Raw genomic sequence first — 27912 nt, 5'->3', positions numbered from 1 at the left:
GAACAGATTTGAACAGAGAGGGGAAACACATGTGGGTTCTCTTTTTAGGCATGGAGGTGTGTCTTTTCCCCTTTTAGCACAATGCCTGGCATGTAGCAACACATGAAATTATTAATGAAATACACTCATGAAAGTGTTCAGTAGGCAAGTAGACATACAAGTCTAGAGATCAGGGGAGAGATGTGGGTTAGAGGAATGGATAAGAGTACCAACAGCAGCTGTGTGAGAACAGAGAAAAGTAAAGCAAGGACCAAGAGACAGAGAGCCCATCACTGAGGAACCGGCTTTGGAAAAGACTGAGAAGGAATTGCTGGAAAAACAGGAGGGAAACCAGGAGAGAGGGGTGGCATAGGAGACAACAAAGGAAAGAATCTTTAAAAAGAAGAAGAAAAAAAAAAGGTGTCAGGTAACATTAAGCTGATTAAGTAGTATAAAGCCTGGATTTGGGAACTTTGATGTAAGCAATTTTGGAAGTTGAGACGCCAGTTTTCAGTGGATTAAAAATGGCAGAAGCTTTGACATTTTTAAAAATGTCCTAAGGGACAATGAAACGAAACCAATACATAGGCTTCCCTCCATAACCTCCTATATATATGTCTCAGAAAAAGGGTTGTGAAAAAATTCCGTGCACGGATACATGCCCATGACCTCTCTCCTTTGATCCCAGAGACAGACCGTGCAAGTCGTTATAGATCATTAGAGCCGCTGTGCTGGTGTCTTCCATCCGTAACCTCTCTGCTCATTGCTGGACATCTTATCACATTCACAGTGGGAGAATGCTGTTTCCAAACTGTGATTCTGACTCTGATCTTCCATGTAAAAGAATGTTCTTCAGGCATCCCACTGAATCCACTATAAAACATCAGTCGGACATACATAACATGGACTCGGAGACCTTCCTGATGAGTAGTGTGAAATATATTCACAATAGAAGGACCCTGCAGTTTTATATGCTAGAGATTTAAAACCCCCTTATACTTTGATGCCATCATCAGCTTTTTCCTTTACAATGACATCTGCTGTTAAATGAATTTAGGCTTTTTTTGAGTTAGTAACTGAAATACCCTGATGGCTGTAATCTTATCTGTTGGAAGGACACTGAGCAAACTCTTCCCTGGCATATGGTCAACATTCCACAAACTTGGCCTTTTCACTTCCATTGAAAATTAAAATTATTCCATTGAAATTAAGGAATCGTTGAACATTGTGGTTTCTCTGTGTAACTACCCCACACATTCTTTTTTTTTTAAAGATTTTTATGTATTTATCAGAGAGAGTGTGCACATGAGTGGGGGAGGGGCAGAGGGAGAAGCAGGCTCCCCGCTCAGCAGGGAGCCTGACACGGGTCTTGATCCCAGGACCCTGAGATCATGACCTGAGCAGAAGGCAGACACTTAACCCACTGAGTCACCCAGGTGCCCCTCTCCCACACCATTCTGAAGTAATAACAATAGAAATTATATTCTAGTTCATTTGTGTCAACTAATTAAAAACAATTTTTTTAAGGGGAGTAAGTTTGGACATTTTTGGATGTTCTTATTTTAAATGGTAACTATCATTTTGAATCATTTTCTCTACTTTATGAATTGAGATTATGGCAGGTGTGTTCACTTCAAAAACTAGAAATGGACTTGCCATTACTTAGCTTGACAAACAGAGACTTAAAATCAGGCAAAACAAAAGAACTGATTTAAAATGAACTCTGTTAACATATTTTTAGATGGAATATGTAAGAATTTGGATGTGATCCTTATAAGAATTATTTAAAATTTTGTTTTATAAAGATTTCATGTTAGACTTGGTAAAACAGAATGAGAAAGTATATAGGTCAATAAGAAATTAAGTTGGAACACGTACAAAGTCTCCTTATGCTATTTTATTATGCCATCTTATAATAACTGATATATACCAAAACCTATCAATTGGGGATTTATATCAACAGCTCAATAGGGAAAAATAATAATAATATTTTAACCTTTATTATTCTATCTGCTATTTCAATATAAAATTCAATTAAGACATGATTCTAAGGATTCTTCAACAGAGCATAGAAAAATCCAGCAGTATATTTTCTACTCTTTGAGAATTTGTATTCACAAACTACATACATGTGTCTAATTAGAATTTAATAAGCTTTTCACCCAAGAGAGAATTCTGATCTCTGTAAAGCTTTTATCCTTGCCCTACTTATAATGTCACTATCAAGTTCTTTATTCTGCAGTTTTATTTTTTGAAAAGATACAATTATATGTTATTTTCCTACATGTTATAATTATGCAGTTTTCTTTACATGAATGTTGCTTTCTGGAGAAAATGCTTTTGAAGTGTTAGGAAAGTAAAAACCATTGTTTCTATAGAAATAGGAATATTCTATATGAGCAATAGATTGCAAAGTGAGGCACCTTCTACATAAATCTGTCTTTGTTGTTCGCATAAAATGAAGGGTAATTTTACCAAAATAAGACCAAGAAAAAATGAAATATGGAATTTCATAGTTTATCAGCAGTCAGACATTTTTACTGCCAATAATTCAGCACAGTGTAGCCTCAAGCCATACTCTACACTGTATGTGTGTGTGTGTGTGTGTGTGTGTGTGTGTGTGTGTGTGTGTGAGCACAGTGCTATGATTTGTCAAGGCAATCTGTCATTACAAATTTGAGAGAGACAGAATTTCTCTGGCATTTGGTTGTAAATGATGTTTTTTTTTACAAAGAAAAGGACATTCAGGGTTTTAGGGTAAGTAACCTTTTAGTGCTTCTGTTTAGGGCTCATCTCACTCCCCCCCCAAATTTCCCATGTGCCACGCATCTTCCCATCATCTCCAGATTTCCTTTCCTCCTCTTTTGTCCTATCATTTCCCCTATTTCTTTCTGTAATTTTACATTTCTCCATATATAATCATAAAGGGTTCCATTTATTATTCCTTTTCAAAGTTTATCTCTGAGACAATCATCATTTATCAAGTGCTAATTCATTACACAAAGATGTTCATAACTGTCAATCACACCTCCTGACTGGCCTGAGAAAACTCGTGTTACTCTTCTGACTCCATGTCCTCTCCAGTCCAGAACTGTGACCCTTCACGTTAATTCCAACCATGCAAAGCCACGTACAATGCACCACTTTCCCAAGAAATAGCCCGACAGGCTCTGACCTCATTGAATCTAGCCCACTGGGAGATGATGTCATGTTCATGAATGTACACACACACACATTCATGCGTGTAGACGTGTGTCAGTTTGTGGAGGCATGAGCACAGCTCAAGGGAAAACAGAGAAGAAGCTGCACCTGTGAGAGAGGAGATGCTTATTGGTCTATACTCTGAAAGGAATGCTGGAGAAGGATCTGAGCACAAGGGAAAGATTGGTCATTGGAAAGAAAGGGAGTACTTGTCCTTGGAAACAGGAAAGGAGTGACCTAATAAAGAAAGGGGGAACCTTTCAGGTAAATGGAAAGGGAGTTAGAAGAAATCATGTTGGATGGCACCTATTTGAAGTCAAGGATGGGACTTCAGTTTTGAGAAGAATAGGAAAAGATACATCTGATTCAAGTGCATACCTTATTTGTCAGGGTTCTCCAGAGAAACCAAACCAGTATAGGATGTGTATACATAGATAGAGAGATTTTTTTAAGGAATCGCTCAGCTCACAGGATAATGGGGACTGACAAGTGCAGAATTTGCCGGGTGGGCTAGCACGCTGGAGACTCGGGAAGAGCGGATATTGCAATTCAAGTTGTGTCCTGTTCATGGAAGTTCAGTCTTTAGTCTATGAAGGCCTTCAACTGATTAGAGGAGGCTCACCCACATTCTCAAGAACAATCTGCTTTATTCAAAGTCTGCCAATTTAAATGTAAATCTTGTTCACAAAAAAACACATCTAACATAATATTTGGCCAAAGATCTGGGCACTGTGGCCCAGTCAAGTTGACATATAAAATGAGCCATCACACATATGTTCCCTTTGCTGCCTGACTAACTCTGTGTTCTTCAAGAATCAGTTCTACCGTCTCCTCAGAAAGCCTTCCCTATGTCCATCCTCAGGTGGGAGTCAGTTCTTTAATGCCTCCCACTGGAATCTAGTCCTTGAGCATGGGGGTTTTTTTCCACTTCTGTATCTTCAGAACCTCAGGCGTCACCAGCTATATCATAAGCACTGAATAAGAGGTTGACGAATATCTTTGTTTTATTACATTGTGAACTCATTGAAAATAGGGACAGTTTTATTTTTTATTTTTTTTAAGATTTTATTTGTTTATTTGACACAGAGACAGCCAGTGAGAGAGAGACAAGCAGGGGGAGTGGGAGAGGAAGAAGCAGGCTTCCCAGCAGAGGAGCCTGATGTGGGGCTCGATCCCACAACGCCAGGATCACACCCTGAGCTGAAGGCAGACGCTTAACGACTGAGCCATCCAGGCGCCCCAGGGACAGTTTTAAAATACGTTTTACACCCAATACCTAGCCCAAATTAAGGGCTCCACAAATGCTCACTGAAGGAGTCAATGGATAAGTCACTTCCCAAATGCTTACTGTATTTTTCCTTATCTCTGATTACTTGGATTTTATTCCAATATTGAAAAGAATTTTTCTGAAGAATTTACACAGACTTGCATTGCTATACATGGGGAGAAATTATACTAGCAGCTAGGATTACAGGTCAGAAACTGCTGGTGTAGGAATCAGACAGCAGCAGTTTTTAAGGTCCTGCAGGTGATCCCAGTGGTTGGGAATCTCTGTACTAGCTACAGTTAAAGGAGGGAAGATGTTCAGGAAGGTTAAGAATAGACAGAGCCTCTGTGGAAGGCAAGGCCACATGAGGACACCAGGAAAGAGGCTTTGAGCAGGCTCCAGAGGAGGAGTGAAGGACACCTCCAGAGAAGAGAGGAGTACTATAGAGAAAGTTATGGGATGTCTCATAAACACTGACTATTTACCATGTACCAGGCACCACGCTAAGTGCTTTCCATGGATTGCCCTTTGCCTTCATAACAGCGCTGCAAGGTATAGTATGTTGTGTTCTTTTTCCAGATGAGGAAATTGAGGTTTATATAATTTAATTAAGTTCCTTGATACCCTCCATCAAATGAACAGAGTGGCAACATTTCAAGCCTCTGATTATCTAACTGCAACATATATGTTCTCTCCACCACACCAGTGGTCCTCAACCCTAACTGCACAGAAGCACCCAAATTTATGCCCCACTTAAGATCTGTTATAGGAAGCTCTCTGGGTAAGAGGCCCAAGCACTTATATTTTATTTGAAATCCCACTATGTTTCTAAAGTACTGCCCCAGTAGAAAACCACTACCGCAAACACCATAGATTCTCCTTTGTTTTGCAACCTTCACATTGTGGGCTCAAAGATGCTTTCATCCAGAAAGAGACTTGACTCAATCAGTTTATAAATGGTCTGCCCCCAATTCAGAGAAGGGAGCCTGAATGGTTACACATTTGCCAGGTAATTCGAGATGCTCTTAATAGGTGTCCACTTTGATGTTAGCAAGTGTTTTATCCCGTTGTTACTTTGAGTTAATAAAAGGATTACACCATGCCGAGCCTCTGACTTTCCACAAAGGGTCCTGCTCAGTGCCACTCTGTCTTTGTGGGTTTTATAACACAGCTGATGCTTTATACATCCTACCTCATTCCAAAAATAGTTAGGTAATGCTGGGCACCACACACACACACACACACACACACACACCCCACAAATGAATCAGGCCATGGTAGATGTCACGAAGCAGTTGTTAAGTTTAGTATCAGATTTTCTTCTATTAATTTTGGGAGGACCCAACTCATTTTTCTTTGTATTATAAAAGCTTGCAGCTAATGTCCATGATCACTAACTTCATGTGAAATAAAACATATTCGTGCAAGCTCCTGAAATCATATCAAAACTCAGTCAGGTATGTATGCAAAACACTAACCCGATAAATGTTATATCAATCCCAATGAGAAAGATTAGGGAGCAAAAACTATTTTTGATAATATAGAGCAGATATTTTTTATAGTATCGATTTTTGATAATATAGAGCAGAAGTTCTCTACCCTGGCTTCACATTAGAATCTAGGGGGACTTTTTAAGCAAATAGATGCTCAGAACCCACCCCCAGAGATTGATGAGACTGATAGAGTTGGTCCACTTTGGCCTGGACCTTGTTATTATGAAAGCTCTCTAGGTGATTCAAATCTGCTGTTTTTCTTACCTTCCCCAGACCTTCCACTGTTGTAAAAGATGGGTATTAAATGAGACTATTCTGATTCACATAATTACTCTCAGTGATGGTGGTGGTGGTGGTGGTGATGATGATGATAGGAACTCTAAGTGAATATGCTATGTGCTAAGCAACTTTTCCACGTTTCACATATAATAACTCAATCAGTACTCACAATAGCTATTTTATGAGAGAAATATTATTATCCCCTTTTTGCGGTGAAAGCCAGATATAGAGAGATTAAGTAACTCAGTATGGGACTTGGCAGAGGTCGAATGTGAATTAAGAGACTGCTCTAGCACCCCATACTCTTACAGCCTCAGGTGAGATTATGAAATAATTAGATTATGTCACCCTATCTCTCCCTCCCATCAGATTCTCTTTCCTCCTTTTTGATTTTTTTCAGGGTCTAACCTGGTGCAGGTTCACCCATTATTAGGTGATAAGGAAAAGGATATTTCTCCCCACTGCCATCTAACTCCCCATACCTATAGCATTTGCCTTGCAATAGAACAGCACCAAGTCTTCAGGATCCAAGGAAGTACTGTTAGGTGGTTAATGTGTTTTGAAAAAGGAAACCTCTTTATTTCTCAATACAAGGGAAAAATTTAGAGCTTTACAATCAGGCGGATACATGATGAGATGTATGTACATTTATTTATTAATCCTAATAACCTGAGTCATTTAATCTGATACTCAGTCTTCATCTGTAAAATGGAAATAATAATGCCTGAATGATAGCATGTCAAGGATGAGGCAGAATTACATACCTAAAGGTCCTCCGCTCATAGTAGGCACGCCACACACTTGGGTTGCCTTCCCTCTGACCCTGTTCTCGTTCCACATATACAATTAGCTTTGCACCTAGCTTCTACATTTCTGCTTTCCTTACTCCTTTAACCTCTGTGTTGAGAAGGCTGTATGGGGTTGCCAAAGCTGTGTGTGAGAAAGGCCTGCCACATAAAGTAGTAGCTATCTGTGGAAGTTTGGAGCTCTGAGAAAACGCATCAGGAACAAAAATGTCTCTTAAAACCTTATAACCACTATTCCTCCACTAACAATCCACTCAAATACCTAAGTTTCCCACCTTCAAATATCACTAAGGAACTTTTAGAAGAGACTACGTTCGTCTAAAGAAGGCCTAGGTCACCTTATTTTGTTTACACATGAGTGCCTGTTGGCACTCGCGTGTGCCATCACAGGAATGTGCGTAATGAGAGCAGGCAAAGGACCGAAAGAGGCAGATTCATTTTTTTAAACAAGTAAAATCTGACATGCGCACACTTCCACTATAGTCTTACACTACAGAAAAGAAAGTTTTTGGCAAACTGAAAAAGCCTTTAAAGTTCCAAGTGTGCCCAGTTGCTGTACTGTTCAGGAAAAAATGCTGGTGTTTCCTCCTGCTATGGTGGTCTGGTTAATCAAGTCATACTTCTACGACTTAGAGTACGAGATAAAATGGAAGTCATTCTTGTCTGTAAGTATCTGACTCTTCAGGGGGCATGGCTGGTACTTTTATGTGCTGTGGAGTATTTCTCCTCTCTCTCAATGCTTTCCTCCCTGTACAGTTAATTTTCTGTGAGGTTTATTTCCTTTCCTTGATACAGTTTAGTTGTTGGTTTCTTGTCAAGCATTTGAACCTCATTGTCAATCTTTGCATTTTCTGATTCTAAAGATGCACGATGACTTTGAAGAGTGTTAATATAATATGTAAGCTTTAGTCTTCTCTAGCTAATTTGCTACATACATGATTAATTTTTTCAAAGGTTTTAAGGAAGTATTTGCTTGAGGGCATACATGTGTCTTCAAAGCTTCCCATCTAAGTGGCCTCTAAGATTTGACCCTTTTATTATATCCAGCTCCTAGCGGCCACCATCTATGTCATCTCCAAGGGTAGCAAACAAATCTATCATCATCAACGAGCTTTCAGACTCTGGTTCTGACAATCCTTCTTATGTAGAGACTTTTCCAAACATACCTTTGCATTTCAACCTTTCTCCCCCTCCTCTCCATTGAGTTCACTCACTCTTTCCTTCCCTTGCTTTCACATGAAAGCAGTTTTAAACTTTCCTAAAGATTGGAAATGTTATCAAAACTTTTCTTCAATAATATCTGCAGTTGTGTTTTACTCTTCTGACATAAATTTTAAGATTATTATCGTTTAAGTCACTTGGGAGTAGATGGTTTCCAATGCATCCTTCAATGACTATACTGTATTCTTGTAATATCAACCATCACCTCATCTGGTTCAGGATAGATTTCTTTCCTTCCCTTTTTTTCTAGCAAGTCTATTTTAATTTCAAAAAGTGAGACCTATTCCACTTTAAAATATCTGCCTTCATACTCACCATTTCAAGTAGCTTTGTTTCAAGTCCGGCCTCCAACAAAGAGGTGTCCAATACTTCATATTCTTTCTTAAAATGCCAGATCCTGTCATAAATTTTAAATTTTCTTCATCTAGGACAGAAAATATTCCATCCAGCTCTTTAGCTCTATGGTTATAAAGCAAGAGTTTTAGCTATAGAAAATTCAGCGATAGCTGCCTATGTCACCAGCTCCTGGGAAAATCTCATTAGAGTCCTGAACCTGGACTCACACCTGCAGGTGTAGCCCTCACAGCCTTGCACATGCCCTCCAGGATAAGCCTGTGGTAGTAAAGCTGTGTGTCTGTTAGTGTGGCCTCTGTGGCACATTCAGAGCTTCCGGTTGCTAAGGCTCTGTTGGTCACACCAGACTGCAGGGAAGCCACATTCCACTCAGAACCGAGTCAGCAACAGACGGTCAAGATGAACTAGTAGGGAGGGGGTCAAGAATGTGGACACATTTCCTCTTATTTTTGTCTCATCATGGAACACAAATAAAATAGTGATATTTGTATGACCTCTAGGGAAGATGAATGAGGATGTTTATGGACTCACCCCACCTGAAAACCATAATAAGTAAACAGTCCATGATTTGTCATACCTGTGAACCTTCCAAGGTTGCTGGCTGTCAGGAAACTCCCCTGCCCATGTCATGTGCTAAGGCTTCTTTTTCTCTGTATCAGACTTCCAGGCTACAGTCCCAGAGATGCATTCTGCCCTGAGAAGTCTCCCTAAAACACAGCCTACTCCAGTTTATTGTTGATCAGTAATAGTACTTGTGCATGTTGGGATAAAGAACCGTAAAAGGGTTTCTGCTTGCCTTTAAATAATGATTGTAGATTTGTCTTTTCTCCCTTTAATTCTGTCAATTTTTCCTTCATGTATTTTAAAGCTGTTTTTAGTTGTGTGTCATCTTGAGGAGTTGTTCCTTTTATTACTATGAAATGCCCCTCCTGATAGTCTGATGGCTTCAATGTGTTTTCATATAGACACACCCACATTTTTATGGTGTATCTTTCTGTACTCTTACTGTCAACAAATCTGTGTTTTTATGTTTAAAGTGTATTTCTTTTAAAAAGCATCTAGTTTGGTAGTGCTTTTCTATTCAGTTTGACAATGGAGTGGTTATTATAATACATTTAATGTAATGTTAGGTTTAAGTCTACCATCTTGGTATGTGTTTTCAGTTTGGTTCATCTGTTCCTTGTTCTTGTGTTCCTCATTTTTTGCCTTCTTTTGAGTTAATTAAATATCTTACTATTCCATTTTATCTCCTCCATTGATTGTTTTCACTATACCTTAGTGGAATGTTTTTCCCCCCAGTGGTTGTGTCTTGAGATTACACAATATGCATCTTTAACTTATCATTGTCTGTTTCAAATAATATTACTAAAAGAGCAGTCTTAAGAACCTTACAAAATTATAGTTCCATTTATTCATTTGCTATTCTTTGTTTCCTTTTTGTCTTATGTGTTATTTACTCATAGGTAGATGAGTAGGCACTCAGGTAAATATACGATTATTTTTGTATTAGTCATTAGCTTTTGTATGTAGAAAGATAGTTAATTTTTAAAAAGTCTTTAATACTTATATAGATGTCTATGCATTTATCCATTCTACTGCTTTTCGTTCCTCTGTGTGGATCTAGGATTCCATCAGGAATAATTTCCCTTCACCTTGAAAAATTTCCTTTTTCATCTCTTATAGTGCATATCTGCTGAAAATGAATGCTTTCAACTTTTGCCTGTTTTATTTTACTCTCACATTGAAAGATATTTTTGCTGAACAGTGAAGACCTTGTTAACAGGTACTTTCCTTCAGCACTTTGCAGTTACTATATTGTCTTGTGGCAAACCAATGTGTTAGATGAAAAGTCAGATATTCTCAAAGTTGTTCTCTGTATATGATGTGTTTTTCTCTCGTTGCTTTTAAGATTTACTCTTTATCTTTGTTTTTAAGCAGTTTAGTTATAAAATGCCTCACTGTGTTGTTATCATTGGTTTTATGTTTGTTTCTTTCTTTGTTGTTACATTTTTCCTATTTGGGTTTCAGTTAGCTTTTCTCACACTTGAAATCCTTCAATTTTGGAAAACACTCAACTCTTCAAGTATTTCTTCTGCCCCATTCTCTCTTTCATAGCCTTCTGGGGCTTCAATTGTACATATGTTAGACCATTGATATTGTGTTGCAATCACAGATTTTCTGTTCTATTTCCTTTACTCTTTTTTTTCTCTTGTGTTTCAATTTGGATGATTTTATTGGCCTGTCTTAAATTTTACTGATCCTTTCTTCTGCTGGGTTCAGTCTACTATTCAACCCACTAAATGAATTTTGTGTCTATGATAGCTAAATTTTCATTTTTATCATTTCCATTTGGCTCTCTCTCTTTAAAAAAAAATATTTATTTATTTATTTGAGAAAGAGAGAGAGCAGGGGAAGGGGCAGAGAGAGAGAGAGACAAGCAGACTTCCCACTGGACGGGGAGCCTGACTCGGGGCTTGATCCCAGGAGCCTGAGACCATGACCTGAGCCGAAATCAAGAGTCAGATGCTCAACTGACTGAACCACACAGGGGCCCTTCCATTTAGTTCTTTCTTACTGTACCTATATCTCTGCTGAAATACCCCAACTGTTAATGCATGCTCCCTACTTTTTCCATTATATATTTTAACATATTTATCATAGCTTTCCTTTTAATCTTTGTCTGCTAAGTTCAACATCTGGGCCATCTGTAAGTCTGCTTCTGTTGCTTGTTTTTAATTTTTATTGGGGGGGGCACATTTTTCTGCTTCTTCACACAGTCTATAATGTTTTATTATATATCAGCCTTCACAGTTTTCATAGCAGTAAATAATATTTATTCCCAGAAAAGGGCTCATTTCTTCCTCAGTCAGTCCATTAATGTGTGGAGAAGGAGGTGGAAAAGGGGATTGTAATAATCTAAATGTATACTAGATCAGAACCCAGCTTTACTATTGCTTTAGTTAAATTCAGCTCACCATTGACTTTAGATGTATTGAGGGAGGAAATAGGACTTTCCCTTTAGCTAGACTAAACTTGGAAATGCTCCAGAGATGTCTTCATGCCAGCAGCCAACATTTATGAAACACAAGAAATCTCTCTTTCACACTCCAGTCCCCAACTGTCCAGATCTAAAGACTTCTCTCTCCACCATGTTGCCCTGACCTCCAGCCATTGGAGAGCTGCTGCAATGAATGGAATGAAGATTTTTTTTTCTGCACCTTAAGGAGATCTTTGTCAGCTCTCTTGTCCTGCCCTAACCTGTCTCAACCACCCCCAAACACTCAGTGAAAGCCTGCAGGAAATAGTTGTCAGGCAAATACAGATTCTTTCTATGGTTGGGCTGCCTCAAAATTCTAACCTATGATACCAGCCTACTTGCAGCTGTTAAAAGTTTGTTAACAGTTGGGCTGGTTATTCTTACACTATCCTCAACTTCCCCCCAGGGGCTGAGGGTGCTCCTCTTCTCACTGTGTCCCTAGGAGTGATAAAAACTATAGAATTCTTCTCTCCAAGGAAAGGGTTAATCCCATTTTGGAAGTTAATTTATCCGGTGTCTTTGAGTCTTCAGCTCCTTGGTAGGTTATTTCATAACCACTCCATCCACCTCCCTCCCCCCCAAAAAAATTGTCCTTACGCCATTCCTAAGTATTTAAGGCATGCATACCAGAGGAAGGTCCACCTTGAGAAGGCAGACCTGGAAGCAGTCTCAGGGTGTCTTGGCAGAGAACTGCAGGCTCCCATGTACCCAAAGCACTCTGTAGAAGGGGGTCACTCATTCTTCTTCTAATTCATAGATCTGTGGGGAAAGACACAGACAGAGGAGGACTTGAGCTGCAAGGACCACTGTAGCGTGAGGCCCAGGGCAGGGCCTTCTCCCATCTTTTGGCTAGGTTTAAAGGCAGTACTGATGATAACTTAGTATTTTGGAGACAGGTGGGAAAATTTCATAGGGAGAGGGCAAATGTGGAAGGCAAATAAAGGTTGCTAAGGATGACCTTTGACTCTTTTCCTAGGGCCAACTCTTATAGATGTAGAGATAATGGAACATATATATCTCCTCTCCAAGAAGAGAAGGTAGCTTCAATATTGATGGCATACTCTAAAAGAAACAGGGTACAATATTTCTTCTAGAAAGCTAATGTCTCTAGATGGCCATATTATAAGGAGAAAAACTAGTGCATAGAATGATTCAAGACAGAACTTGCCTCAAATAACAAAATACACAAATTTGACCTATGTGAGCATGACTATGACAACTTAACAGAGAAATGACATCACTGTTAGATTTAACATTGCCTTCCAACCAAAAGCAAACACAAAGTGAATGCTGATATCATTTTAAGACAATTTTCTTGTCTTGGCTGGGTAATGGTTTAATTGATAGTTTAAGCAGAACTTCAGTTACAAACAAAATTTATTTTCACTTTTTAAGATATATAGTTTTTGCATATGAAGGAATTATTTATAATTATGTATGTTCCTATATTTAATTCTACAGATCTATGATAAAAGTATTAACCTAAGGGACCACAACCTATGTTAGAATAAAAAGATTACTTTAATTAAATATTATACTTCACCATGTCTGATGTAGGTAATTGTATACTTTGAAGGAATTTTGCTTTCATTTTAGCAAGTATATCTCATTTAGCAATGTTGCCTCCCCTGACATACATGCACCAATGTGAATTTGTTAGGATCACTTCGGAGAGGTTGGAGAATTTGTTCCCTTTTTAAAGCAGTGCTGAAGAGTGAAGACAGAGAATTGCAGTTGAAATGGTGGGTGGAATACATATTTAATTTCACCCCCTCCCTCCCAAAGCCACCCTATACTGACAGTAAACAAAAAATACTAACTGGAATAAAGAAAATGAGAGAGCATAGAGCAGCAGAGAGCTGTTGACATATGTTTTGGAAAATGGCAAGGGAATGGATTAAGTGGTACTTGATTTAGCTGAGCAGAGATGTGGAAACCCAGGTGCCTGCAGAGGAGAGGCCAACAAGATGCAAATGGAAACACCCTAGAGAACCTGGGAAAGCACAAGGAGTGAAGGCAAACGGGATCGCTGAAGCTAGGGGTGAGATGTGGAGCTGAAAGCAGGAGTTGGTTGAGATTCTTAACAGTTGGACTCCCAAATCCCCTCTGCAACCTGTGCAGCCTGGCAACTACACCCCCACCCCACCCTGCAGGAGACAGGAGGTGGGGTGCCTTATTCTCTGGAGTGACTTCACTAGAGAGGCTATAAACCCAGCAATCTTGGAAACAGTGGCAGGTGGGCGTCAGGTGTAATACTAAAATCTGTTAGATTAAGTGGAAATCTGCATGGTCAGTAGTAATAAACTCACCTCTCTTTCAAACCTTCTTACCTAGCTTTGCTCCCAGGACGCTGACAACCAGGCTTGTCCCTCCTAGATAGCACATTGGAAGAGGGTATCTTCTTTGGAAGATCTGACTACCCAGAAATCTAGTTACCCTTGAGGGTGTTTCATTAAAGGCTCAGCTTTGTCTAATCCCCTTATGTTAACGTCCTAACACCCATAATACATTGCATAAGCAGATAACTAGGGAATACCAGATATGATGGAAAGTCTCTTACATAAAAGAGACCAAAGCAAGCAAACAAGGAATTGAAGGAAACAAGGACTGAGGGGAAGAAACAAAAGCTTTAAAAAATGCATATTTTAATAGATATTAGAAAAGAAATTGTGTCCATGAACCAAAACATGGTGTTTTTAAAAAGGAATGATTAGAGACAAATAGAATTCTTAGCAATTAAATGTTATGTTAGCAGAAATAGAATATTCAACAAAAAAGAGATGAGGAATTATTCCAGAAAGGATGTGACAGTAAGATTAGTGGAAGAGAACAGATAATAAAATTAGAGACTCCGTTTAAGGGGTCCAACATCCCACTAAAAGGAGTTTAGTTTAAGAATGAAGTAACAGAGGAAATAGAGTTCAGACATCGCTTAAGAAATATAATAAAATTTCCCCAGAATTGGAAGATATAAGTAAAAGTCCCTTAAGTTGCAAACACAATCAGTTTTGTGTTTGGGGAAAAGGGAGGCCCACAGCAAAGCGTACTGTCATGAGATATTAGAACACCGGGAATAAAGAAGAAATAATAGGGGCGCCTGGGTTGCACAGTCAGTTAAGCAACTGACTCTTGGTTTCAGCTCAGGTCACGATCTCAGGGTGGTGAGACCAAGTCCTCTGTGGCAGGCTCCATGCTCAGCTTGGAGTCTGCTTGAGATTTTCTCTCCCTCTCCCTCTGCCCCTTCTGCTCATGCTCTTTCTCTCTCTCTAAAATAAATAAATAAAATCTCAAAAAAAAAAAGAAATAATAAATGGATCAGGAACAGAATGACCTCTTGAAAACAATACTAAACTAAAAGACAGTGAAGAAATTCCTTGAAATTTCTGGGGGAAATATATTTCTAAACAATGAAATCTGTATCTAGTCAAGTTAGCAATTAGTGGAAGAAAAGAATAAAGATATTTTCAAGCATTCAAGTTCTCCAAAAATTTATTTGCCCTACATGTCTTTCTCAGGAAGCTATAAAGGGCAGTCCCAGGATGACAGCTCAAGGGCACTATTGCCACAGTAAGGACCTCGGGGTGGGGCTGGGGGGTGCTAAAAAAATAGTTGACGTAATTGTCTATATTAAGAGGAATGTTACATATCTAATGAGGAGTTTGAAGAAAATGTAATATGGGCAAATAAAAGTTAAGCACACAAAAATATGACACAACTACCAATGTCAGAGAAAAAAAACAACTGTGTAAAGGAAAGGAAATGGAGTCATAAATCCCACGTGGTTTACACGTGAGCAATATATGCCTAGCCAAGGTAATGTAAACACTGATTAGTGCTTCACCTAGAACTGTTATGTATCTAAATCGGGAGGATTAAGGGAAGGAAAGTAACTGTGTGTGTGTAAATGAGAGAGAGGGAGGCAGGGAGGGAGAGAGGTATTAAAAGCACACCTGCTGGAGGAAGTCTCCTTAAGAACTAAAGATAAGGATTTAGTAGGAGACCAATAGATAATATCAACATTGGAAAAATAAAAAATAAAATAAGCGAATGAGAGTATTGAATATCATTTAGGAATATGGAGTGATTGTCATAATTAACAGTTAAGAGTTGAAAGTGGTTGCCTCTGGGATTTAGGGACGGGGAGGGGTAGGTATGGGATGGGACATTCTTTTAATCTCCATCATCCTACGTGGCTTTTAGAAATATGTACATGCATTTTTTTAAATATACGAAAGTTACATTTAAAAAACTGAATGCAATAAGTACTAGAGCTCAGTGGCTTTCAAGCTGTGCTTCCCAGGTTCATGGACGTTTCCGCAGGGACTGCTTTACAGAAGAGGGAGCTGGGTCAGCCTCCCACATGAGTCTGTGCTAAAGGAGCTCTGCCTTGTCATTGTTAAGTTTCCATGAACTAATTCCTTTGAACAAAGGATTCCATAGAAAACAACACCACCACCAACAAACAAGTTTGAAAAGCACTGATTAGCCATGTGCATATCTGGAGAAAAAACTGCTCCCAGACAAATAAGCTGAATATAATAACTATCAGACTTGATCCAGTCTGGCTATCCCTTGTCATTTTCTTTTACTGCACAAAACAGAATTGTCCCATTTCTAACTCTTGATAAATCTCAAGAAGCTTGGAGTAGAACCAGTTTGTTTGGGTTTCAAATATGGGCTGGACTTATGATTATGAACTTTTGCACAGGTTTAAAATGATGATATTAAGTACATGCTTGTTTTGCTCCCAAACCAAATTGTACCCTCACTTCTTTAGAGATATCACATACGGCATATGTTGCCAGAGGATAATAAGTGGTATGATAGGGGTATCTTTCTATCTCAAGGATGGCTTTGGATATTCTAGTTTTGTCTAGGGACGGATATGTTTATGATTGCACTCTAAGGACACCTGGGTGGCTCAGTCAGTTCAGCAGGGAATCTGCTTCTCCCTCTCATTCTCCCTCTGTGCACTTCCTTCTCTCTTTCTCTCTCAAATAAAGAAATCTTTTTAAAAAAAAGAATTTAGAAGATCAGAGTTGCGATTAAAAAAAATGATTGCACTCTAATTAGGGTTGATTTTGGTCCCACAAAAGAAAAATACGCCAACCCCAGCTTAAAGGAAAAGATACAAATAAAATATTTGTTTTTAACACAGAAGGTAATCTTTTGTAAACATGGAGTATTGATTGTTTCCTGGGCTATCGAGTCTCTCAAAAACAAAACATCCTTATCTTGGTGAATTGAATTTAAGGAAAAATCATATGCTGAAACAGATACTACTAAGAAAGCTATTCCCTCGTCAACCAGTATCTATCTCTCTCCGTCCCCGCCCCACATACATGGTGTGAAGTGTTGTACCTCATCTGTGGACTTCCATTGTTCCTCAATCTAACATAACTAGAAGTTTCTTTAAAAAGTAACTTCATATAATTTTATATAAAGGAAAACATATAAATCTATTCATTTTATGTATCGTATATATTCTACATGTTTTAAATGCATATCTCACTTGAGGTTGATAACAACTCTGAAATATGTATTATTATTCTCATTGTAAAGATGAGGACATAGTGGCCCTTGGAGTTTGACCTGTCTCAGGTTGCATGGCTGCCAGGGGTAAAAGCAAAAGATATCTGTATTTTTGGAGTATCTGTCTACTTGTGAAACACCTCTTAATGAATAAAAAGTCTAATCTTTGTCAAAAGCATACACGTAGGGGTGCCTGGGTGGCTCAGTCATTAAGCCTCTGCCTTCGGCTCAGGGCGTGATCCCAGAGTCCTGGGATCGAGCCCCGCATCAGGCTCCCTGCTCCGCTGAGAGCCTGCTTCTTCCTCTCCCACTCCCCCTGCTTGTGTTCCCTCTCTCACTGGCTGTCTCTCTCTGTCAAATAAATAAATAAATAAATAATCTTTAAAAAAAAACATGCATGGAACATAAATAGTTCCAGATTACATATATAGAATGATCAACTCTGGGGTGCCTGGGTGGCACAGCGGTTAAGCGTCTGCCTTCGGCTCAGGGCGTGATCCCAGCGTTCTGGGATCGAGCCCCACATCAGGCTCCTCCTCTGCTAGGAGCCTGCTTCTTCCTCTCCCACTCCCCCTGCTTGTGTTCCCTCTCTCGCTGGCTGTCTCTATCTCTGTCGAATAAATAAATAAAATCTTTTTAAAAAAAAAAAGAATGATCAACTCATCCTGGTTTGCTGGGGATTTTCCTGGTTTTAGCACTGAAATTCCTGCATACTGGGAAATCCCTCGGTTCCAGTAAAATTGAGATGGTTGGTCACTTTACATATAGAGCTCGTCCCAGGAGACAATAATAGATAGTCATCCTGGGAACAGAGAGAGATACAGGAAACAAAATGCAAGGAGAGGAAACAGATCAAGAAAGTTTATTTAGACAAGGGTGAGGGTTATTTCTTACCCATACCAAAGAAAACCAGTTTTAGCAACCACAATAACACAGCAAAACAATTAGCTTTTCAAAAATGTTTATATAACCAAATATATGTAGATTTAATATCCATGTCCATGTCATAAAGTGTCCAAAAGACACACAAATTTCACACTACCAGATCTTGAAAAGTAAAGACCTAACTTAGGTGTTTCATGAGAATAAATCACAAAATGCACAGCCAGATGTCATGGGGCCAGACATCCTAAACCTCCCCTCTAAACTTTGCTCTCCTCCAAGTCTACCTCATCAACGTGCTGCTCCCTAGTCCGGCTTACAGCCTGGCACCTACTTGTAGGGCACCAGATGCTATTCCCTGCTCCCTTCCCTTATTCTCACTGGTTCCTTTAAGATCATTCTTTTCCTTGGATGTTTTCCCCCCATACCCTTCTTAAAATTAACATAAGCCCCCTTTGTCTTCATCTGTGTCTCCTTTCACATTGGAAAAACCTCCTCATTCCCCTTCCACTCCCCTTCCCAACAATCTACCTGCCATTCAGCAGACCCAGAGAAGAGAAATAGAGATGCCTCTTCAAGGGCCAGAAGGAGAAGGAGAATGAGGAAAAGCTGCAGTTATTCTAGTTTGAATATTTTGAGTGTGTGTGTGTGTGTGTGTACCCGGAAATCATTTTTATAGATTTCCTGCTAGTCTTTACCTTTCCTTCTAATGCCTACAGTAGAAGTTCTAACATAGTAGAAAATCATGGTGCATGTACATTTATATGTCATGATTTTTAACCTAAGTGTTAGCCCATGTCTTTCTATTGTCATCAAAAGTATCATTGTTCCCAGTTACTCTACCAACTATGATGCTATCATTAGTATATTTATACATATGGCCCTTTCCATAATTAGGGCTATTTTCATACCATATGTATTCAAAGTGAGTGCCCATTTCATCCAATTTTTAAATTGTTTGGCATTTAATAATATTATACATAGCATGCTGCTGTTTTGAATCCCTTCCATATCTGTTGTTAGAGCCTCCATTTTTTAATGTTTTCTTAATGTATAGTTTTCCAATTTTTCTTGGGCAGTGTCTATTTTAATTGCTTTCAAAGAACTACAGTTTGGACTTATTAAATTTTCCTTAGGAAAAAAACTATTCACCGCTCTCCCCCCCCCAAAAAAAAAACCCCTGCATCTTTGTGTAGTGTCTTAGTCCGTTCAGACTGCTGTAACAGTATACCATTGACTGGGTGGCTTATAAACAACAGGGATTTATTTCTCACAGTCTGAAACCTGGAAGTCCAATATCAAGATACTGACAGATTCAGTGCCTGGTGAGAGCCTACTTCCTGGTTCACAGACAGCCATCTGTTTGCTGTGTTCTCACATGGGAAAAAAGAGTTCTCTGGACATCTTGCTTGAAGGGCACTAATCCCATTAATGAGGGTGCCACCCTCAGGACCTAAACAACTTCCAAAGGCCCCACTTCCTAATGCCATCACTTTGCCAATAATGTTTCAATATATGGATTTTGGGAGGGACACAAATATTCAATGTATAGCAAATAGTATATATATTTTTTAAAATATATGCAAAAGAGCAAAAAAATCATCTGCAAAACCATCCTCCTTTGAATTATTACCATGCTAGTCTCTTAAGGATGCCAGCAAGGAAAAAAAATAACAGGGACCACTTGCTTTTCAATAACCGTATTTTTTCATACACTCAGATCAACTGTAAGATCTGAGTTTGAACACCTTACTCACCCCTGTAAGGAGCCTGCTACCAGCATTTGCCATCCACAGAACTGTGCTAATGCAGTCTATTTCTGGAGAATGGAGCACAGATTAACTGCTTGTTCATGATAAATCAAGGGTATTTGATTTGCCTGTTACATGCCCAGTTTTCTTTGGAAGCAAGCCCTGGAAGCTATTTTTCTGATCAAATTCTAACTCTCGTGTTCGTGCTTATGAAAGAGAAAAATAACATTTACTCATGATAAAGACTGAATTCTAGCAATTATAAATCTTATCAATTACCTTGTGAAGGTTGGGGGGAAAAGAAAAGAACAAAAAAAATTCCCATCGTGTTCACTCAACCTTGAGGTTGGACTAATGCAGACAGTTCTAGAATTTCCATGATTGGAACAAAAGAAAACATAAGGGGAGATAAAGTTGGTAACCCAAGGAGATATTTGATTGATAACTGTTACACTATAAAGAATGGCTAGTAACAATTCAGAAAGAAAATGATTACAATTCATTAGCTAATATGAAATATTAGAAGGACCTAACATTTCCTTTTTTCTCTGCTTTTCTTAGAAACCAGCAAGCTCAACAGGAATTATCTTAGCAATATTTTCCATGTTGGTATTTAGAACTAATCACTCACACAGACACAAAATTAATGATTTTTTTTTTCTTCAGTAAAGGGACTCAGTACCTAATAAAACTTCCATATAATCTTTTGGTTAATGGCTTGAAAAGAGATAATTTTTCCCCAAACCATTAAGACAGATATACAGTGACCCAATATATAACCATTTTTCATAAGAAAAATATATACTTTTACCTAAACAGTTTTTCAGTTTCAAAACACATTTCTTGACCATCAGTTACATGCTAGTGTTCACTCAGAGATACAACATACACGAATAGTGTGGCTGAGTGTGAACCTGATGGCCTGCCGCCGACCCTGTCCTCTCATCCTAGTGCACGTGTATTCTGACCCCATCCATTAGCCTTGGGTAGGAGTGTTTTGTTAGAGGGAAGAAGACACATAGGGACAGGGACATGTGCTGTCTGCGTGAGTGATCATTCTTTTCTGTTTATGTATGAAGTAATCTGGATACGCCTATCTATCAGCATTGCACATAGCTTGAAATGTCGCTAAGACAATCAACTTCGGAGTAAGAATAAGGAAAGTTTCTTTCTCCTCTACCAACTTCTTTAAATTTTTTTTTAAAGGACATCCAGTAACAGGTTAAGGAGTGAGCAAGCTCTATATTGGCCAATCTATGTTGGGCATCAGAATATCATCAAAGTCAATCAGTAACATGACGGCAGTTAATCAGGTGTTCGCTCGTGGTTCCCTAACATGGTCTTGTCCGGATGTGGTACAAGACCACCTAGAATAGAAAATGTAAAACAAGCAAAGGGAAAGCTTTCTTTTTGGAGTCACCCTCTTGCCGTTGAATATTTTTGAGATGTGTGTACCAGTTGCAAGGAGCAGCTGCGGCCACACCAGTACCCGAGCCCAGCCAGCTGACAGTTGCCCAGAGTTGGCAGCACAGCCAGATGAAATTTGGGAAGCCAAAATGCGTGGGGTTGTGGTTTGTCTGATTGCTGAAATGATAAATCCTTTATCGGGCCTTTCAGGAAGTTGTCTGGTCCATATCATGGTATACAATACATTCACTACATTTCAACATGGAGAGGCCAGTTATTTGCAGCACCAGCAGCAGGAGCAAATCTTTTGGCCCCATGACCACTATGTAAATAATAAACACAAGTTTATTAGTACTGATTTGAAGGGACTATATGTTTTTAATCCAACCCTATTGAAGGATACGTATCTTTTCCTCATTTCCGTTCACTCAGTTTTTTTGTTAGTGTGTGTGTGTGTGTGTGTGTGTGTGTGTGTGTCTGTGTGTGTGTGTCTGTGTAGTCCTCACCAGTTTGCAAGACAGTCCTGGAAAAGAAGACTTGACAGGGAGATAGAAGTGGGGTTTTTTTGCACGCTCTTCTGCTGTCTGCGATATAAAATACAGGGTTATGGAAACCCATGTCTCCACAATTCTTACGAACAAGCTTTTCTGTCACAGAAAAGCCACAGACTGAACAACTGTGCTCCAGAATACTGTCGAGCAGGCAGCGTGACTGTTTCTTCGCCCAGTGGATCCCAACTCATTGACTAATAAGGAAATTCAACTTTTCACACAAGATTTGCCATTGTGCTTTTTTACTGCACGCATAGCCATTTTGGGTAAAATTATATGTGAATATTAAAATTTAAATGCTATGTGACATCAAAGGTATTTGTAATGCCCCCAAATATTCACTCCATTCTCCTCAAAGCTAAGGAAAAAATCCAGGAAACTTACTTGTTCGTATTATGTGTACCTGGGGAAGTTTTTCATGCACAGCAACAGAACAAAACTTGAGCTGCCTTGCTTTCTGCTTCCAGGAATGCCAATCAGAGAACATTCTTTTTCAGACAGCCAAGTTTGGAAGTCAGTTGGTTTCTGGCAGTAAGAAGGGGGAGGGGACGGCAGGAGGGAAAGCACAGTGAGTCCTCAGGCTGATCTGAACTTTCCAAGTGTTTCCGTAATAGCCATCAATGAAAGCATCTCCTTTTACCCACGCAGAGACAGGTAAAAAGACAGCTGAGTAAATGGGCATTAGATGTAGCAGCAGCGGAAGCTCAGTCAGAGGAAGGAGGGGGGTGGAGGGAGGGCGTTTGAAAGCCTGCCATTGGTGAGCTTACCAAAGGCATCTGCCAGTGGGACTTCAATGGAATGTGAAACCAAATCATTTTCAAGTTAAAGATAGACACAGTATACACCAGGATCTAGAAGCTGGATTTTAAACTCCTATCGCTCCATAGAATTTCAGAGAGTTCTGTTATGATCTCTGTAGCCATTAACAATTTGGCCAAAGTTGGTTTTTCAAGTGACTGTGCTAAGAATTCGTGTATGGTCTGGATGTCCTGGAATGAAAAGGATTTAGGAGCTCCTGGTGTACACACGCTAGGGTAAGTGAAGAGATTGGCTTTAAGGCGCATCGCTTCTCTGGGAAGGTTAGTGTTGAATTTTTCTTTGTATTTGGGTTAAATGAAAACGTGATCACGAAGATTTTCCAGTACTGTAACTTTCTTACCTTTCTTGAGATATTTGGCATTTTACAAGTTATGCAGCAGAAAGAAATTGAGTATTTCAGTTTAGTTTTGAAATTTACCTTGTATGTCTGTCACTTCGGTTTTGCTTTATTACCCTTACTTACATTTTCCTCCCTTAACTCCTTAAACACCTTGCCCTTATTGAATCACAATGTCAGTGGTTCTATGTCATGACACCTACTGAATGTTACTCTGTTTATGATGCCACTGGTTGCAATTGTTTTATTGTGAGATGGGATTTCCTTGCATGGCACAATGACACTTCCTAATTTAAAAAAGGAAAAAGGAAAATAAATTTAAAAAGGGGAAAAGAGGTGGTCTAAAGGTGGGATGAAGTGTATAAGGAGCCTTTAGAAGATAATCTGTTTAAAAAAAAAAAGCAAATGAGAAAAAAATAGGCAGTTTTCCATTGAAGAGAACAATTTATTAATAGAAGTTATTTTTTGGTGTCGCCTTATTAATTCCAAGCAGGTTCTCTTTCTCCAAAAAGCTGATATTTGCTGAGTGAATGGAGGCGTTCTGATTATATGAAGCTTGAGAGCGGAGGAGGGAGAGTTGTCTTATTTGCTATTACCATGCTGTGTTTTAAGGGTTTCAAACTTTTTTCTTTACAAGAAAGAATGACAAACTTCAGTTCTCTTCATGTTTTGACCATGTATAGGTTTTGTTTCTTATTTTGTCGAATGACCTCTCAGCTCTGCTCTTAGAGACAGCTTTCCCAAACTTGCACAGCATTCCTTCTGAATAAATATTGTCCATAATAGTCACAGAGGACATGGTGTGAATTGGAAATTCTACTTTATATGGGGAAAATAAATCTGCTGACGTTCTTATTACAGCGTGGGGCTGAACAGTTGTTAAATGTAACTGGCTGGATTTTGCTCTGTCAAATAGACCAGATTCTAATGAACTAAGTTGGCTACACGAAGTACAAATAATGAATGACTTTACACGATCTTTCAGTTTTGATAAGAATAAATAATACGCTGCGTTATGCTTCTAAAATGAAATAATGAGCATTATATTCATAGAGTCACTTGATTTTACAATGCCGAATGATCTAGCAAGACCAAATCAAAATGTAAAGTTAGCAGGGCTCAGTTTTGATGTCCGCACCCTCCTTTCTCTGCCCACTTTCCCTCTTCCTTCCCAGTCCTCCTTCTCCTTCTGGACCCCTGATGAATATCACTGCTCAGCACCCTTCTTTTCTTGCACTCAAGACCTATCTTCCAGAAAGTTGCAGTGAATTTCCATTTCATTTCCCCACAAGCGGATGGTACCTTTGTAAATTTTCCCCAGTGACATTGACTCCTGTTCCCCTTGCTTCACTCAGCTCAGTCCTGACCTGTTGATAGTAGGAGTGAGCCTGGCAGAAATTGTAGGTGTTTCCAAGAAATCTGAGCGCAAGCATGTGTGTGCTCACTATATACACATGAACTCACACATACACACTTCCAGGTGACTTATACTCAACTAGTGTATTTCTGATTGAATTATATATATAAATCAAATTGTATCAGGCTTTTCAGTATGGGGTTTTGTTTTTGTTTTCAGTGTGTCAAAAGGAAACCCCCAAAAAAGAGCACAAAATTTTAAATTCTAAAATGTGAAAATTTTAAACCATGAGGCCAAATAGTGTTGACAAGGAGGATGAATATGTATCCATTGCTATCATGTCACTCATAGTTTTTAGTCGCCTGCTGAAATTTGTCAAGCTTGGGCTTTATTTCACTGAATATAGTACGTGTAGTTTTATAATATATGTCTGCTAATTCTAATATCTCAAGCGTGGCTGGATTTGTTTCTATTATTATTGTTCCTGCCAGTTCTTACTCATGGTGTCTTATTTTCTTGGTTGCTTAGATATCTTTGACTATGTGTTGGAAATGTATTTTAAAAATCACTTGTAAGAATAAATTGAGACCTAGTGGGGACTATGTTTTCCTCCAGAGGAGACTTTGGTTTGCTTCTGCCAGGCACCTGGGGCAATATCAGACCAGAATTTTCTTTCTCAAAGTGCAACACCCAAGTTACCTGAATGAGCCCCATCCATGTAAGAAGCAAGGCTGGAAATCTGTGTGAGGAATCATTTGTTTGGGGTTCACTCCTATCCTGAAGGAAGATGTGGCCTTTTGAGATCCCAAGTTAAATTTGTGTTAGTTTATTAATGCCCTCATGTGAGGACCAGGCTTTGACATTCCCACAAAACCCGTAAGGCTCCCCAGAGTGCAGCTGGCTTCACACATAGTCATGCCCAAGGGCCAAAGCTTTCAAATATAAGCCGCCTCTCTTGAGTTCTGGTCTTCCAAATTTCTGTGTGTGAAAACCTCGCCATCTTATTAGCTCTTTGCTGTTTTTATATTTTAAATATCTTTTGTTAGTGGGAGTGTCAGTCCAAATTGTCTCATTACTTCTACCAGAAAAGGAAATTCACTCTACTACTTGTATGGTCATTTTTTTTAAATTTAAATATACTCATGCTAGAGCAGGTGTTAGACGGTCTGCTAACATCATCGGTGATTTGGGGTAGTTTTTCTGATTTTTAGTTTTAGTTGTGGCCTTTTGGAGAAACTTGCAAATGCATGGGGGATTCATGTTTCCCAACCTTATTTGAGCTGTCAACAATACTTACCAGTCCTTTTATTTGTCCCTAGCTGGCCCCTTTCCTTAGTCATCTCTTCAGCCTCTCTAATCCACCCCACCACCATCACTGTCAGCTGTTGACCTTGACTCCTCTCACTTTCTCTTGGCCTTTATCCAAGTATCTCCACATTTTAAAAATTATCTTAAATACATTCCTTCCTTTCCAGTCTCCTTACAACTGCTCTATTTCAGTTCTTCATCATCTCACTTGGGTATTTTACTATGGTCTTCCAGTTGTTCTCCTACCTCTACGGTCTACCGCCCAACACATCTCCCACCCTGGGACCAACACACCAATCTTCTCAAAATCATAGACATGGAAGGATTGCCCCCTTACTTAAAAATCCCTAGTAGCTCACCATTCCCTTCAAAATAAATTCCTTAGTATGTCTTAAAGGCCTTATCACAAAGCCTCAACCTGTTTGTCTAACACCATCTCCACTACTTCACTGGTTATCACCAACACTTTAATCACACATAATTCCTGCCTTCAGAATATTCCATACACTATTGTATCTCTGTGCTAGTCTACCTGCCTGCCCCACCTCCACCCCAAATACCCATTGTTCATCTCATTTGTGCATAAATCCTACTTCTTCAAGGTTGACCCCGTAAGTCACCTTCCCTGTATTTTCTTTACTTATATAGCTCACCCGCTATTCTGGGAACCTCTGATGGCAGGGACTGTGTCTTGCCCATTTTAGTATTCTCAGTAACTGACACATAGAAACCATTCAATTTAAGTTTAAGGAAATGAACAGACAATTATTATTAGGAAGTTTTTTCTCAACAATTCCTTATTCACTTTATTCTTTTTCATTCTAAACATCATTATTCTTATGACCTTAGACTATTTTTCTGGAACCATGATCATTAGTGCTCTTCTATGTCAAGTAGAGTCAGTTTAAAAGTGCATGTGTCTGTTTGGTTATTGCTGTTTTGCGGGGAGGAGGCCATCTATTTCCATTTTTGCCAAATGAGACTCTCTAATATTGTGATGATGACAGAGATCATAGAAGTTTAAGTATAAATCACCTGTGCATTGTCAGAGAGATTCACAATAAAAAGGAAAGGCACAGAGTTGGAAAACTGACATGTTTCAACAAATCTAGCCCACACTACTGGGTAACACCAATGGAAAAAGTCAACCTGACACAACTCGATCAAAATAATCTCACTGCACACAGCCTGAATCTGAACCATTGGAAAACACTGGATTGTTTTTCAGATCACAGTGTGGTACTAGAAGGAAAGCAGCTGATTGCTTATGTGATATGACATTGTGACCCTAAATCTTTTTTTTTTTTCCTCTCTCTCTCTTTTTTTTAAATTAACATATAATGTATTATTTGTTTCAGGGGTATAGGTCTGTGATTCATCAGTCTTACACAATACACAGCACTCACTACAACACATACCCTCCCTAATGTCCATCACCCAGCCACCCCATCCCTCCCACCCACCGCTGCTCCAGCAACCCTCAGTTTGTTTCCTGAGATTAAGTCTCTTGTGATTTGTCTCACTCTCTGGTTTCTTCTTGTTTCATTTTTTTCCCTCTCTTCTCCTATGAGCCTCTGCCTTGTTTCTCAAATTCCACATATCATTATCATATGAGATCATATGATAATTGTCTTTCTCTGACTGACCCTAAATCTTAAAGGTAGCTGAAAATTATCATTTGAAAACTTTAAGGACTTAAATGTTAATCTCATTTTGCTATGCTGAATTTAAACAACAGTAACAACACTGCATTTAATTATTAAAAATCGAATATAGGTTGTGGGAACCAGAGAGAGAGGAAATATAGCTTATTAATCTCAGGATGTTTAACTAATTTCATATTCCTCAGATCATTTGTAAATTTGTCACACATTTACTATATGCCTTTGACATGCCAACACCCCAGATTTAGAAAAATAAGAAACTTGGTTGATATTTTTTCTTATACAGGGCTTTCCTACCTCCACAAGGGAAAAAGCCCCCTAATATGGATGGGGTCAAAGATATTTTAAATATTAATAAATTAATAAATATTATTTTAAATAAAAATCTTTGACTCTAATCAAGTGTTCAAAGTCAATATCTAGATTAAAATCTAGATTTCTCTATAACAAAATATGAAAATATAATGTTATAGACCTTTTCTTTTTTGCCTCATCAGTAAAAAACAAATTAAGACTAGCTCTTGAAAATTGGTTGATTTTGAGTCACAGCTTTCATATAGCTGAGCTAATTTGTTTTATTAATTCAATTAATCTCTATCAAGCTCCTAACTTGTGACTTAACTATGCTGGATTAAGAAATTATTTATGTAGTCCCCTTCACTGGACA

At 38.8% G+C, this 27912-nt stretch overlaps 1 protein-coding gene across 25 annotated transcripts in view; it reads left to right on the top strand.

Annotated features, from left to right (window-relative positions):
- The window catches only part of DTNA (dystrobrevin alpha), a 347196-nt gene that overhangs the window by 76591 nt on the left and 242693 nt on the right, over window positions 1–27912 (top strand). For 8 of the 25 annotated variants that reach the window (XM_087869890.1, XM_087869886.1, XM_087869889.1 and 5 more), the window contains exon 1: window positions 22442–22839. The exons of 1 other annotated variant lie outside the window; for it this stretch is intronic. The gene's annotated coding sequence lies outside the window, so the exon portion shown is untranslated. Of the gene's footprint in view, window positions 1–22303; window positions 22415–22440; window positions 22840–27912 lie in introns of those variants that run through there. 16 more of the 25 variants (XM_087869892.1, XM_087869891.1, XM_045772874.2 and 13 more) reach the window with 9 other exon arrangements.

The sequence above is a fragment of the Ursus americanus genome, chromosome 19 (assembly GCF_024610735.1).
Source record: "Ursus americanus isolate L20-20 chromosome 19, mUrsAme1.1.p, whole genome shotgun sequence".
Classification (NCBI taxonomy): Eukaryota; Metazoa; Chordata; class Mammalia; order Carnivora; family Ursidae; genus Ursus; species Ursus americanus.
The sequence above is the reverse complement of the archived record's forward strand: the minus strand, read 5'-3'. Positions and strand labels throughout refer to the sequence as shown.